Source organism: Leptodactylus fuscus, chromosome 1 (assembly GCF_031893055.1).
Source record: "Leptodactylus fuscus isolate aLepFus1 chromosome 1, aLepFus1.hap2, whole genome shotgun sequence".
Taxonomy (NCBI): domain Eukaryota; kingdom Metazoa; phylum Chordata; class Amphibia; order Anura; family Leptodactylidae; genus Leptodactylus; species Leptodactylus fuscus.
The window spans coordinates 350,886,776-350,899,086 of NC_134265.1; positions in this window are offsets into that span (position 1 = coordinate 350,886,776).

Here is a 12,311-nt window from a genome sequence, read left to right on the forward strand (position 1 = left end):
GATGAAGAAGCAGCATTTTCGTCTCATGAAGCCGGTTTACCATTTCACTTCGTAATTCGAGATGATTCCTCCCCGGGGTTATGAGATGACAGAAAAAAAGTGTAATTTTTTGGCGCGGGGTTCTGCCTTTCAGGTTCATCCGTTTCATTTGACAGAGACTATGGCGGGGTTTAATTGGTTTTCCTCTTGCGCCTGTTGATTGGGCCACGCATATCGCTCTCCTGTTTGCTCGCTGATCCGCGCCTCTTGTTGATCGCGTTCTTCTCTGCTCCTTTAATGTTCTGTTTCATTCCCTTTACAATGACAGCGCTTTTAATATCCGCCGCCATACTATAGCCGCCGCCTGGCTTATTAGGGTGCCGCAGACAGAACCGGAGCATCCTGTCATCTAATGGACTTCGCTGCCTCTTGTTCTTGTATTAAGACAGAGACGGCAGGAACTGACACTTTACAAAGCACAATGGCTGACAACAAAAAAGGAAAAAAAAAAGCGATTATTCCTGCGGCGGAGGTGAAGTGTCGCTCTAGAAAGGGATTGAAAACCTTTTACGCTGTAATATGTCAAATCGAACTGTCATGAGTGTCTTTTTATGGTATTACTTCTCAGCTACCCTTCGAGGACAGGGCTGGTGCAGGGTTATGTGGCCTACTAAAGGGGGCGCCACAGAGAGAGGCTTACAACTACTATAAACCTTCATAATAAAGGGGTTATACAGCTTACTGTTTAGGCTTTATTACTTACTTTATTAACTTCGTCTGCGGTGATTGTAGCAGTGGGTATATACAGGCGGGGGTAAGGTTTTCGTACTGTGTATAAGGTATGGGATATGAAATGTAACTTTGTATCTTGTTTTTGCTGTAATTCAGAGAACACGTGAGACTTTTGTGTTGCAGTTACTTTGTATTTGAGCTGCTATATATACGGTGTTGTGAGAAACTTTACATAGTGACTTTGGGACAGAAGTATTTGAAGTTAACCCTTTCCCGCCGATGGCATTTTTTGATTTTAGTTTTTGACTCCCCTCCTTCTAAACCCCATAACTTTTTTATTTCTCCACTCCCAGAGCCATATGAGGTCTTAATTTTTCCTGGGACAAACTTTTCTTCATGATGCCGCCATTATTTATTCTATATAATGTACTGGGAAGCAGGGAAAAAATTCAGAATGGGGTGGATTTGAAGAAAAAATGCATTTCTGCGACTTTCTTACGGGCTTTGGTTTTACGGCGTTCACTGTGCAACCAAAATGACATGTCCCCTGTATTCTGTGTTTCGTTACGATTCCGGGGATACCAAATTTATATGGTTTTATTTACATTTTGACCCCTTAAAAAAAATCCAAAACTGTGTTAAAATTTTTTTTAACCATATTCTGACAGCCGTAACTTTTTTATACGTGCGTGTACGGGGATGTATAGGGCGTCTTTTTTTGCGGGAATGGGTGTACTTTGTAGTTCTACCAATTTTGGGAAATGTTATTGCTTTGATCACTTTTTATTCAAATTTTTAGCAGAATCAAAACAGTGAAAAAATGGCAGTTTGGCACTTTTGACCATTTTTCCCGCTACGGCGTTTACTGAACAGGAAAAATATTTGTATAACTTTGTAGAGCGGGCGATTTAGGACGCGAGGATACCTAACATGTATGTGTTTCACAGTTTTTAACTACTTTTATATGTGTTCTAGGGAAAGGGGGGTGATTTGAATTTTTAATCCTTTTTATTTATTTTTTTTATATTTTTTTTTACTTTTTTTAAACTTTTTTTTTTGCATTTATTAGACCGCCTAGGGGTATTGACATGGGTGGGCAGTGTCGCGGATTGTCAGAGCGGTGGGGGTCGGCAAACATGGCTGCTCCGGAGCGTTAAAGAGCGCCTCCTGGAGTATCGTTAAGGTGAGGGGCAAAGTGGTAAAGTATATGTATATGTGATTGTGTGGGGTTAGGGGCGAGGCTGCAGAGGGCAATATGAATTTTGTGGCTTGCTATGGTCCAAAGTGTGTGAGATTGCAGAGATGGTGGTGTGAGTTTGGGTTTTGTGGGGGTCCTGGCACAAACGTATGTGCACTATTGTGACGAAAAGTAGCCTATTGTTTAATCGGGTGTAATGACTATGTTTGTGGAAAATTTCAGCCAAATTGGTGGAGCGGTTTTTGCGTGATTGACCGCCAAACATCCGAACATCCAAAGGGTCCTGGGAAAAACGTATGTGAGCTATTGTGACGAAAAGTAGCCTATTGCGCAATCGAGTGTAGGGACTATGTTTGTGGAAAATTTCAGCCAAATCGGTGGAGCGGTTTTTCCGTGATTGAGGAACAAACATCCGAACATGCAAACATCCAAACACACAAACCCACAAACTCACAAACTTTCACATTTATAATATTAATAGGATATATACCCCTGTTCCCCAAAGCCCTGAAGTTACATGTGTGGAGGGCAGCTGGGGAGGACACAACTCTTGTTCCTTTTCTCCCCTGCAGCCAACTTTACAACTCTCAGTGACATCAACTCCCCTCTGCTCAGACCACAGGCTCATAGACTAAAGTGGAGTCTGTCGTGTGACCGAGAGTCAGAGTGGGCAGAGGAACCAGAATTCAGGACCTGGTACCATAGTTAGTATGGTTGAAAAAAATACATACATACATACATACATACATCAAGTTCAACCAGGGGATGGAACAGACCATACCATTCTATACATTTCCATAAGGATCAATGCTATTTTTCTCTAAAAAGGCATCTAGGGTAGGCTATTCCTCAGATTCATAGTCCTTAGAGTATACATCCAGATCCTGGGGTAGGCTATTCCACAGCTTCACAGCTCTTACAGTATAGATCCAGCTCCTGGGGTAGGCTATTTCACAGCTTTATAGCTCTTACAGTATAGATACAGCTCCTGGGGTAGGCTATTCCTCAGATTCATAGCTCTTACAATATAATACCAGCTCCTCGGTAGACTATTCCACAGATTCACAGCTCTTACAGTATAATATCAGCTCTTGGGTAGGCTATTCCACAGATTTACAGCTCTTACAGTATAATACCAGCTCCTGGGGTAGGCTATTACACAGAGTCACAGCTCTTATACTATAATACCAGCTCCTGGGCAGGCTATTCCACAGATTTGCAGCTCTTACAGTATAATAACAGCTCTTGGGGTAGTCTATTTCACAGATTCACAGCTCTCACAGTATAATAGAAGCTCCTGGGTAGGCCATTTCACAGATTCACAGCTCTTACAATATAATACCAGCTCCTGGATAGGCTATTCCACAAATTTGCAGCTCTTACACTATAATACCAGCTCCTGGGTAGGATATTCCACAGATTCACAGCTCTCACAGTATAATAGAAGCTCCTGGGTAGGCTATTTTACAGATTCACAGCTCTCACAATATAATACCAGCTCCTGGGTGGGCTATTCCACAAACTTGCAGCTCTTACACTATAATACCAGCTCCTGGGCAGGCTATTCCACAGTTCTGAAGCTCTTACAGTATAATAACAGCTCTTGGGGTAGGCTATTCCACAGATTCACAGCTCTTACAGTATAATAGAAGCTCCTGGGCAGGCTATTTCACAGATTCATAGCTCTTACAATATAATACCAGCTCCTGGGTAGGCTATTCCACAAATTTGCAGCTCTTACACTATAATACCAGCTCCTGGGGTAGGCTATTTCACAGATTCACAGTCCTGACAGTGAAGAAGCTTTGTTGGCTTTCGAGATTAAACCTTTTCTCCAGACAAAGGGAGCACCCTCTTGTCTTTCGAGGGAATTTTAACATGATCCTGTGAGGTTGATTGGTACTGTGAGCGAGTCATATATACCATATAGTGCACAAATAATACAATAATACAATCATACAGTGTTCAGATAACACTGCCTGTAAGAGGTTAAGGGAGTATTATCATACTACAGCGCCCCAGGACACCTGCAGGACAGGACAGGTGGACCTTCGTTCTCTGGTCATGGTGGAGGCCGGTCTTCCCACTAAAACTTCTGTAGACTGTGGCATCTACAGGGGGTGCAGATTGACAATGATCACAGGGATACATTTCACCTTGATGGCCTCCTGGGACTGGTCTTTAAATGGGTTGTACCAAGTTTTCAAGTTATTCTTTATCGATAGGATAGGGGACAACTTTATGATCGGTGGGACTCTGGTTGCTGGAACCCCCACTGATCCCTAGAAAAGGGGTTTGGGTTCCTTGTTATGATGGAATGGCAGACCCAGCATGTACCCTGCCGCTCCATCCATTCTCTATGGAAGCATCATTCTTATAATGTTGACACCAAGGCTGCTGAGGTCACAGAAGAAGATGGGCGATACTGGGATTGTCCTGGAAAGAAAACCAGAGGCCACGGTGGAGCCCAGAAATGGTGAGGGAAGGGGAATAGGAGTGTTTTTTAATTTTCCACACCTTCCTTGGATCTAAAACTTCCCAATTTCCCCGGGCCTACAACTTCCAACGAATGCTGGTTGAACCCCCAATTTTTGAAAAATTCTTTACAAACACCTCCTACCATGTGTCAAGCATGGCGGTGGAGAGGTTATTTTTCAGCCACATGTCCTGGCCATGTTGCAGTCATTGAGTTGACACTCACACTGGGACTTTCCATTGACAGTGGAATCTGTTATGTGTTGATGTTCACCAGAGCTTGGCATGCCTCAGACCAATCGTATAAACTAGGACTAAGCATACTCATGGAACATGACCGTACGGGTCATTAAACTAGGTGACCAGGCCAACTCTTGGTGACCTATTGTCACCCATTGTAGGTGGGGCTGAAGAGTCGTCGTGCACACTTGGACAACTAGGTCTTGGTGGGACATCCATGGACGTTGAAGTCTCAGAATAGAACAAAAATGTTTTGACACACAAATGTGGCCAAGATCCAGAGACCACTGGGGGACCCAGGAGACGTTGGCGTGAGATCGAAGGGGGATTAGGAAAGTGACTATTACTCACTTCGTTATTTTAGAGAATTTTAAGATTTTGGTAAAACGTTTCAGCGGTCTGGCCAATTTGTGTAATCCCCTCCAGCTCCTGGGCTGTATTCCACCCCGTAAACCCTCTGCGGTGTTTGCCGGTATATTATATTCTACAAAAGTTTTGTGCTATTAGAGAGATGTTAATGTGGATAAATGGGAGCACTTTGCTGCGGGTCTCTTGCCTCCGACGTACGTAATTGCTCACTCTGTAGCTGAATAGAAATTCACCCTCGCTGTTCTCTGCGCCAGAACACAACAACAAAAATACTGGCAGTGACAAAGCCCATCGACAGGCATCGCGATTACCAGCGAAGGATGCGTCACTCGTCTATGTCTCATACATAGAAAAACACTGACGTGTCAACAAGACTGAACTTAGTAAGCAAAAAAAAAACACACATACATGCACAGATACAGCAAACATGTATATATAAAGAGTAGCAAGGGGGAACCTTGCCCATCTGTTATAGACAGTACTGGAAAGTCTCTTCAGAGCCCAGGGAATATTCTTCGTGGGTCCATTGAAGGTGTGGAGAAAGGCTAACCACCGATGCTCACCTTTCCTCACCATATCCTAGTTCTCTAGCAATGTCCAGTGTTCCCAGGCGTCCTCGGCCTATTTCGTCCTCCTAGCGGCTCCAAGGGACCTCTGACACTCCAATTGGGACTGTGTGTCGATATCACTTCACCCCTGTCCAAGTGTCAGCACGTCAACTTGCCTCAAGGACAATCACAAGCCTCAGAGGTCCCCCAAGAACACTTGTCGTACCCAGGAGGCCAGAAGAAACCTGGAAACCAAAACTAGACAATGTGAGGGAACTCTGGAGAGGTTTCTGCACCTCCTCTGGACCTATTATACTGAGAGGTATGAGACATTCGATACATAGTTTTCAAAAATTTGAGATTTGATTGAACCTGAAATTTTTGGGGTTCGCCACCCACGATTCATTATTATACTCTGATACCTTTCATGACCTCTCCTAGCCTCTCCATCTTGACACAACCCATGTGATCACAGAGGCCCAATCACAGGTCTTCGCGGTCTGCTGGGGGCTGAAAGAGACCAAAGAATGAACACCTGACATGGCAAAGGAGCTTAGGAGAGGTGAGAGAAGATATCTGTAAGCATGACTGTTATTATTATTCTGCACCTCCTCTAGGCCTCCGATTAGTATTCTCTGGGGTTTGAAGGGACCACAGAGGATAAGAATGATTCATGGGTGGTGAAACCCCAAAATTCTGGGTTCAGCTTGGCAAATTTTCTAAAACTCTTTTTGAAACAGTTGGCTCCACTTTAATAAAGAGATGGATGTCTCTGGTTATGCAGGGTAGCTACCTATAGGTGGCACTAGAGACAGCTTTCTTCCTTCTGGTAGAGAGCTAATTTGCATACCTTTTCCCAGGAAGCATTGTCTCAGCTGGATCTCCTCAATGAGAACCTCAACCACCAGTAGGGTTGAGCGATCGTGTTCGGAAAAGATCGGATTCCGATCGGCGATCGAGAAAATTTCTCGATCGCGATCGGAATTCCGAACACGATCTTTTTAGGTGGGATTGAGATCGGTACTATTTCCCACAATGCTTTGCTTAGCCTTCACACTGAGTATACGCTCCGCTCATTCTGAGTGGAGTGTATACTCAGTGTGAAAGCTACGCTGCAGTTCCATAGGAATGAATGGAAGCAGCCAGCACACAGCCTTAACCCCCTGCACGCCGGCTGCATCCATTCATTCTAATGGGACACTAAACTAACATCTCTAGTAGCTACTTACCTCCAGAGATGGCTGCTCCGGTGTTCTCCTTCTTCTTCGCCTCACTGCCGCTCCATGCTGCTGTTCTCGCCTCGCTGTCGCCGCCTCCCAGGTTAGTGTTTAAAGAGCTAGGAAGGCGGGGCTTGTGGCTTAGGAGAGTGTGGGCGGGTACAGGGCAGGGAGACATGATGTCTCCCCTCCCAGTACCCTCCCACACTCTCCTAATCTGGGAGGCAGGGGGCAGCGAGGCGAGAAGAGCAGCGTGGAGCGACAGCGAGGCGAAGAAGAACACCGGGCACTGGAGCAGCCATCTCTGCAGGTAAGTGGACACCAGGTGGGACTAAGTAGCCAGAGGATTAAAAAAAATTCCTCTGGCTACTTAGTGATTCACTACACAGCGTGGATTCTAACAATTGTTAGATTCCATGCTGTATAGTGAATAGGATTGCTTTTAAAATCCGATCTCCGATTAATAAAAAAATCCCATTGACTTGCATTGGGATCGAGATCGGGTTCAAATGAAAAATGATCGGAAATCGGATTTTAAAATCAATCCTGAAAAGTCAAGATGGGCTCAACCCTAACCACCAGAGCTTGCAAGGCCGGACAAGAGTCTATGGCAGCGTTTCCCATCTTTTTCAGATTCAGTTCACCCCTATCAAAAATTTTCTTACCTAAAGACAAAAAAATCATCCTACCGATGCAGATCATTTTGCACGAAGGCGGTCATCTTCCGATCCAGGGCACCCCTGTTGGGAATCGCTGGATCCTCTATGGGAACTGCTCACTCCAGTGGACTCTTTTACTGAGCACCTGTCATTTATTAAGAAAAAAGTCTCACGACAAATAACACTTGGATAATTGATCCCCTCCCCCGCACTATAGTAATAATAACAGGTCCTATAAAAAAACATCTAATTTCCAAATCATAAAAATCAATGTACGGAATACAGTAAAGCATCCCTTCCAATCTACAAATAAAGGATTTGTGTCTGTATCTAGGGTAATTTTTACGGCTGAAAGAACATATAATGAAGGGGTATAAAAGAACATTACATTACTCAGCTATTGTTCCCTGGAATACCTCACCTGGAGGATAATAACTGCACACAAATAAGAAAGGAACAGCAAATTCTTTTATCCTCTGATTGTTGTTTTCGTGCTCGGATCGGCGTTGAGTGGTTTGTTCGCTTTGGTTCTTTTATTCCCTTCTAAATTCTACGTAATTAAGAAAGTGCTTGTCATCGGGGGGCGCTGGTCATTTCAGGTGCTCTACTTTTGTCACGGATGAAGCTCGGAAGAAAGGCAGACCCGCGGCTCCGAGCTGAAGACACGACTCTTTGGCCGTGAACTAGTTCATAGCAGAATCTATTATTCCATTGTCAGGGACGGCAAAACCAAAAAAAGTCTCTTTTGTACAAGTCCTCGGTAAAGGGAAAGTTTGGAATGGGAACACCCGAGCGATTTTGCTCTTTCGGAGATAATTCTAGACTTTTTACTGTAGAAAATTTAAAGGGGTATTGACTAGAGATGAGCGAACGGCGCTCGATCGAATTGGTATTCGATCAAATATCAGGCTGTTGGAGGTATTCGATTCCAATCGAATACCACGCGGCAAATGCACTAAAAATTTGTATCCCCTCCCACCTTCCCTGGCGCTTTTTTTGCACCAATAACTGTGCAGGCGAGGTGGGACAGGAACTACGACAACGGAGGCATCGAAAAAAAATCGGAAAAAGTAATTGGTTGGCGAAATCAGGTGACCTCCAATTTATACGAATGGTGGATTTCAGATTCGGTTCATATGAGACTGTGAAGTATGTGACTGTGAGACAGGGATAGCTGTACAGGCAGGGTTAGCTAGGGATTAGCTTTATTTAGGTGGGAATGTTTCTCACCCAGCTCTTTGGGGCTCTATGTGGTCGGGATCCCTGTCAGCTTGCAATATGCGGGAGCTGACTTTTTCCCATAGGAATGCATTGACCAGCGTTGATTGGCCAAATGCCATACAGTGTACAGCATTCGGCCAATCTAAGTCTAAGATCGGTCCACAGCAGTCTCCATTGTGGTCCGATCTCAGATGTAGCACCTGAGATGTAGCAGAGCTGTGTCAACTCTGCTATACCTGAGACTAGACCACAATGGAGACTGCTGTGGACCGATCTTAGACTCCGCCTCCTCACAGAGGAGCCTCCGGCAGAACCAGTGTTGATTGGCCAAATGCTGTACACTGTATGGCATTCGGCCAATCAACACTGGTCAATGCATTCCTATGGGAAAAAGTCAGCTCCCACATTATTAGTGATGTAATACAGTGACTTGTGCTTGTTAGATGCCCCCAGACATGCTTCCCCTGCTGTCCCAGTTGCATTCCAGAGGTGTTGGCATCATTTGCTGAGGTGTCATAGTGGACTTGGTGACTCTCCTGAGTCGAATAGTGGTACGAAGCTTTTTTACCCATAGACTATGGGATTCGATATTCGTTCGATAGTCGAATATTGAGGGGCTATTCGAAATGAATATCGAATATCAAATATTTCACTGTTCGTTCGTCTCTAGTATTGAAGTAAATTGAAATTATTTCCCTCACCAATCACAAGAACAGGGGGTCCCTTGTATGTCTGCAACTGTGGCCATTCACTCTTATGGTACTCAGTTTTCTCTGGTGGTACCGTTTTTGTGATCGATGAGGGCTCGAGTCCAAAAGATACCCACTGGACCATTGGATAAGAGATAAGTTCAAATGACAGGAATTACCCCTCCTTGCAGAAAGTGGAGTTAGGGTCACCTGAATCAAACAGTGCTTGTTATTGTTACCCACCTTACGCCAAGTAACTCATGAGTTAATGCATTGTCCTATCCTGCAGTTGCCATCAAGGGCACTCCAACCACCATGAAGCTCAGGGAGGTTTAATATGGGGAATATGGGGATACTATAACCACCTTCTTCCACATTGTAAGCCCTCGAGGACAGAAGATGCTCCCTGGCAAAGTTTTTGTGGAAAAATAGGGTGTTAACAGTCAGCAGGCAGGAGGACCATCACGGAAAAGGGTGAGACATTGGGTGGCAGGGCTCTGTTGGGGGACAAGTGGGGGCTGTATGAGGCAGGGGAAGAATATATTAGGGGGCCCTGTTTTGAGTGGAGGTAACAAAAGTAGATGCCAGGGATTTTGGGGGGAACAGGAATCTGGGTTAAAGAAAAGTAGCAAGTGTTGACCTGCGTGGAAGAAGTCTCTTCCTCATCACATCATTTTTCATCATGAGGAGGAGAAAGTTGGGTCCTTTACAGTTACCTCAGATTCTATGAGTCTTTGGGCTGCCATCATTCAGAGTACAGTGGTGTGTGGGCTCCTTTTCTTCTTCATGGTCTGGCCCTTCTCAGCACAATACTAAATGATCTACCCCGATGGCCGCCCTGTTGAGAAGAAAGAAGAATTGTACAGAATCGTAGAAGGAATTTTTTCTCCTAATATAAGAAATTTGAGCTTCTGCATCACGTGTGTTTTTGCCTTCCTCTGGGTCAACATTGCATGATATTAGGATGAGCTTGATGGACTTACTATGATACATGTGAGACCTAACATGTAGCGGAGTCACTGATAAGCTGGTGTATAATTGTAATGAGCTGGGTTTCCAAAAAATTATGGTTTGGTCGACCTTGAAATTTTGGGGGTTTACACCTATGAATCATTATTGTACTTCGTAATCTTTTCAGATAATTGGAGACCAAGGGGAGGTGTGTAAAATAAACCTTGCTCACCTTCTCCTTCTATCACCTCTCCTGGTCTCTGCACATCATCGCAGTCCTCCCTGGTAACTCAGGGCTCATGGAGACCCCAAGGACATCGAGGAAGACACCTGCAAGCCATAAAGGAAAGCGAAGGACGGTGAATATGACTTTTTATTATTTTTCGGAACCACTTCCGCACCTATTTTCCTGAAGAGACCTGAGCGAAACTTGCGGGATAACTTTGGAACATGGGAAAAATATGCAAGTCTGTCTTCCATGATGTAATTAGGAAACCAGTGCCTCAAGAATGCACACCAATAGAGGGCGCTCACTGAGAATGTGCAAGTCTATCTTCCATGATGTAATTAGGAAGACAGAGTCTCAGTCAAGCAAACCAATAGAGGGCGCTCCCTTTAACATCATGCCAACCTTCTCAGAGGCCTTTGTTTGCAATGATGTTGGGATTTTACCAGATACAGTCCCTCAGTCAAGGACAGCTGTTTCGATGTATTTGCAACTCATCAGCTTGGCACAGAGGACTGACCTGGCAGAGGTGAGAGGCTTATACAGGGTTGAGGGGATATCGGCACTCCATAGAGAGAGACCACCATATAGGTGTGTGGAGTCTTATTAAGCCATGAGCGCTCCACTGTGCAAAGGAACATGGGAAGAATATGCAAATCTGACTTCCATGATGTTATTAGGAAGCCAGTGCCTCAAGAATGCACACCAATAGAGGACGCTGACTGAGAATGTGCAGGTCTATCTTCCATGATGTAATTAGGGTAAGGGGGGGTATCATCACTCCTTGGGGAGAGACCACCATATAGGTGTGTGGAGACTTATTAAGCCTTTAGCACTCCACTTTGCAAGGGACTATGGGAAGAATATGCAAATCTGTCTTCCATGATGTAATTAGGAAGTCAGGTGCCTCAGTGTTGCAAACCAATAGAGGGCGCTCACTGGAATGTGCAAGCCTGTCTTCCCTGATGTAATTAGGAAGACAGAATCTCAGTGAAATAACACAATAAAGGCTGCTCCCTTTAACATCATTCTCGACCTTCCAAGAGGCCTTTGTTTTGCAATGATGCTGGGATTATTACCAGTTATAGTCTCTCAACTGAAGACGGCCGTTTCGATGTTATTGCATCTCGTCAGCCCGCTGTAGAGAAGACTAACCTGGTAGAGGTGAGAGGCTTAGACAGGGTAAGGGGGGTGAGACCACCATATAGGTGTGTGGAGACTCTAATTACATCATGGAAGACAGATTTGCACGATGTAATTAGGAAGACAGAGTCTCCTCTCCCTATGGAGTGACAATATCCCCTCAACCCCGGGATAACTTTGCAAATATTTGCAACATTAATTTTGTCCGGATCGCCTATCTCTAGCGCCTCTCCCGCTATTTTTATACTAAATCCCTTCCATTTGGTGCGATGTGATCCGGGATAGACCTTTCTTCTTGCCGCACTTGATGTGATTTATTATGGATACATCTGCGCGACCAATAGAGAATTCACACGGTAACGCGGCTTCTTCTCTCGCTCTCTTTCATGGTATTTATTTTTCATATGGAACGTTTGTAGTGAGAATGCAACGCAGCTGATTCTGAACAACATCAGAAATGTTCATTTTAAATACCCGACATAAAAAGCAGCAATGTCATAAAATAATATGGCTGATTGCTACGGGCAGATGGTGATGGATTGCAGATGCAAGTTAACGTTTTAATAATACTAAAAGCAGGAACATTGCTGGAAACTACTGTATCATAACACGGATACTTCATTTAATGTCAGACGATATCTGCTCTAATCTACTGACTTCATAT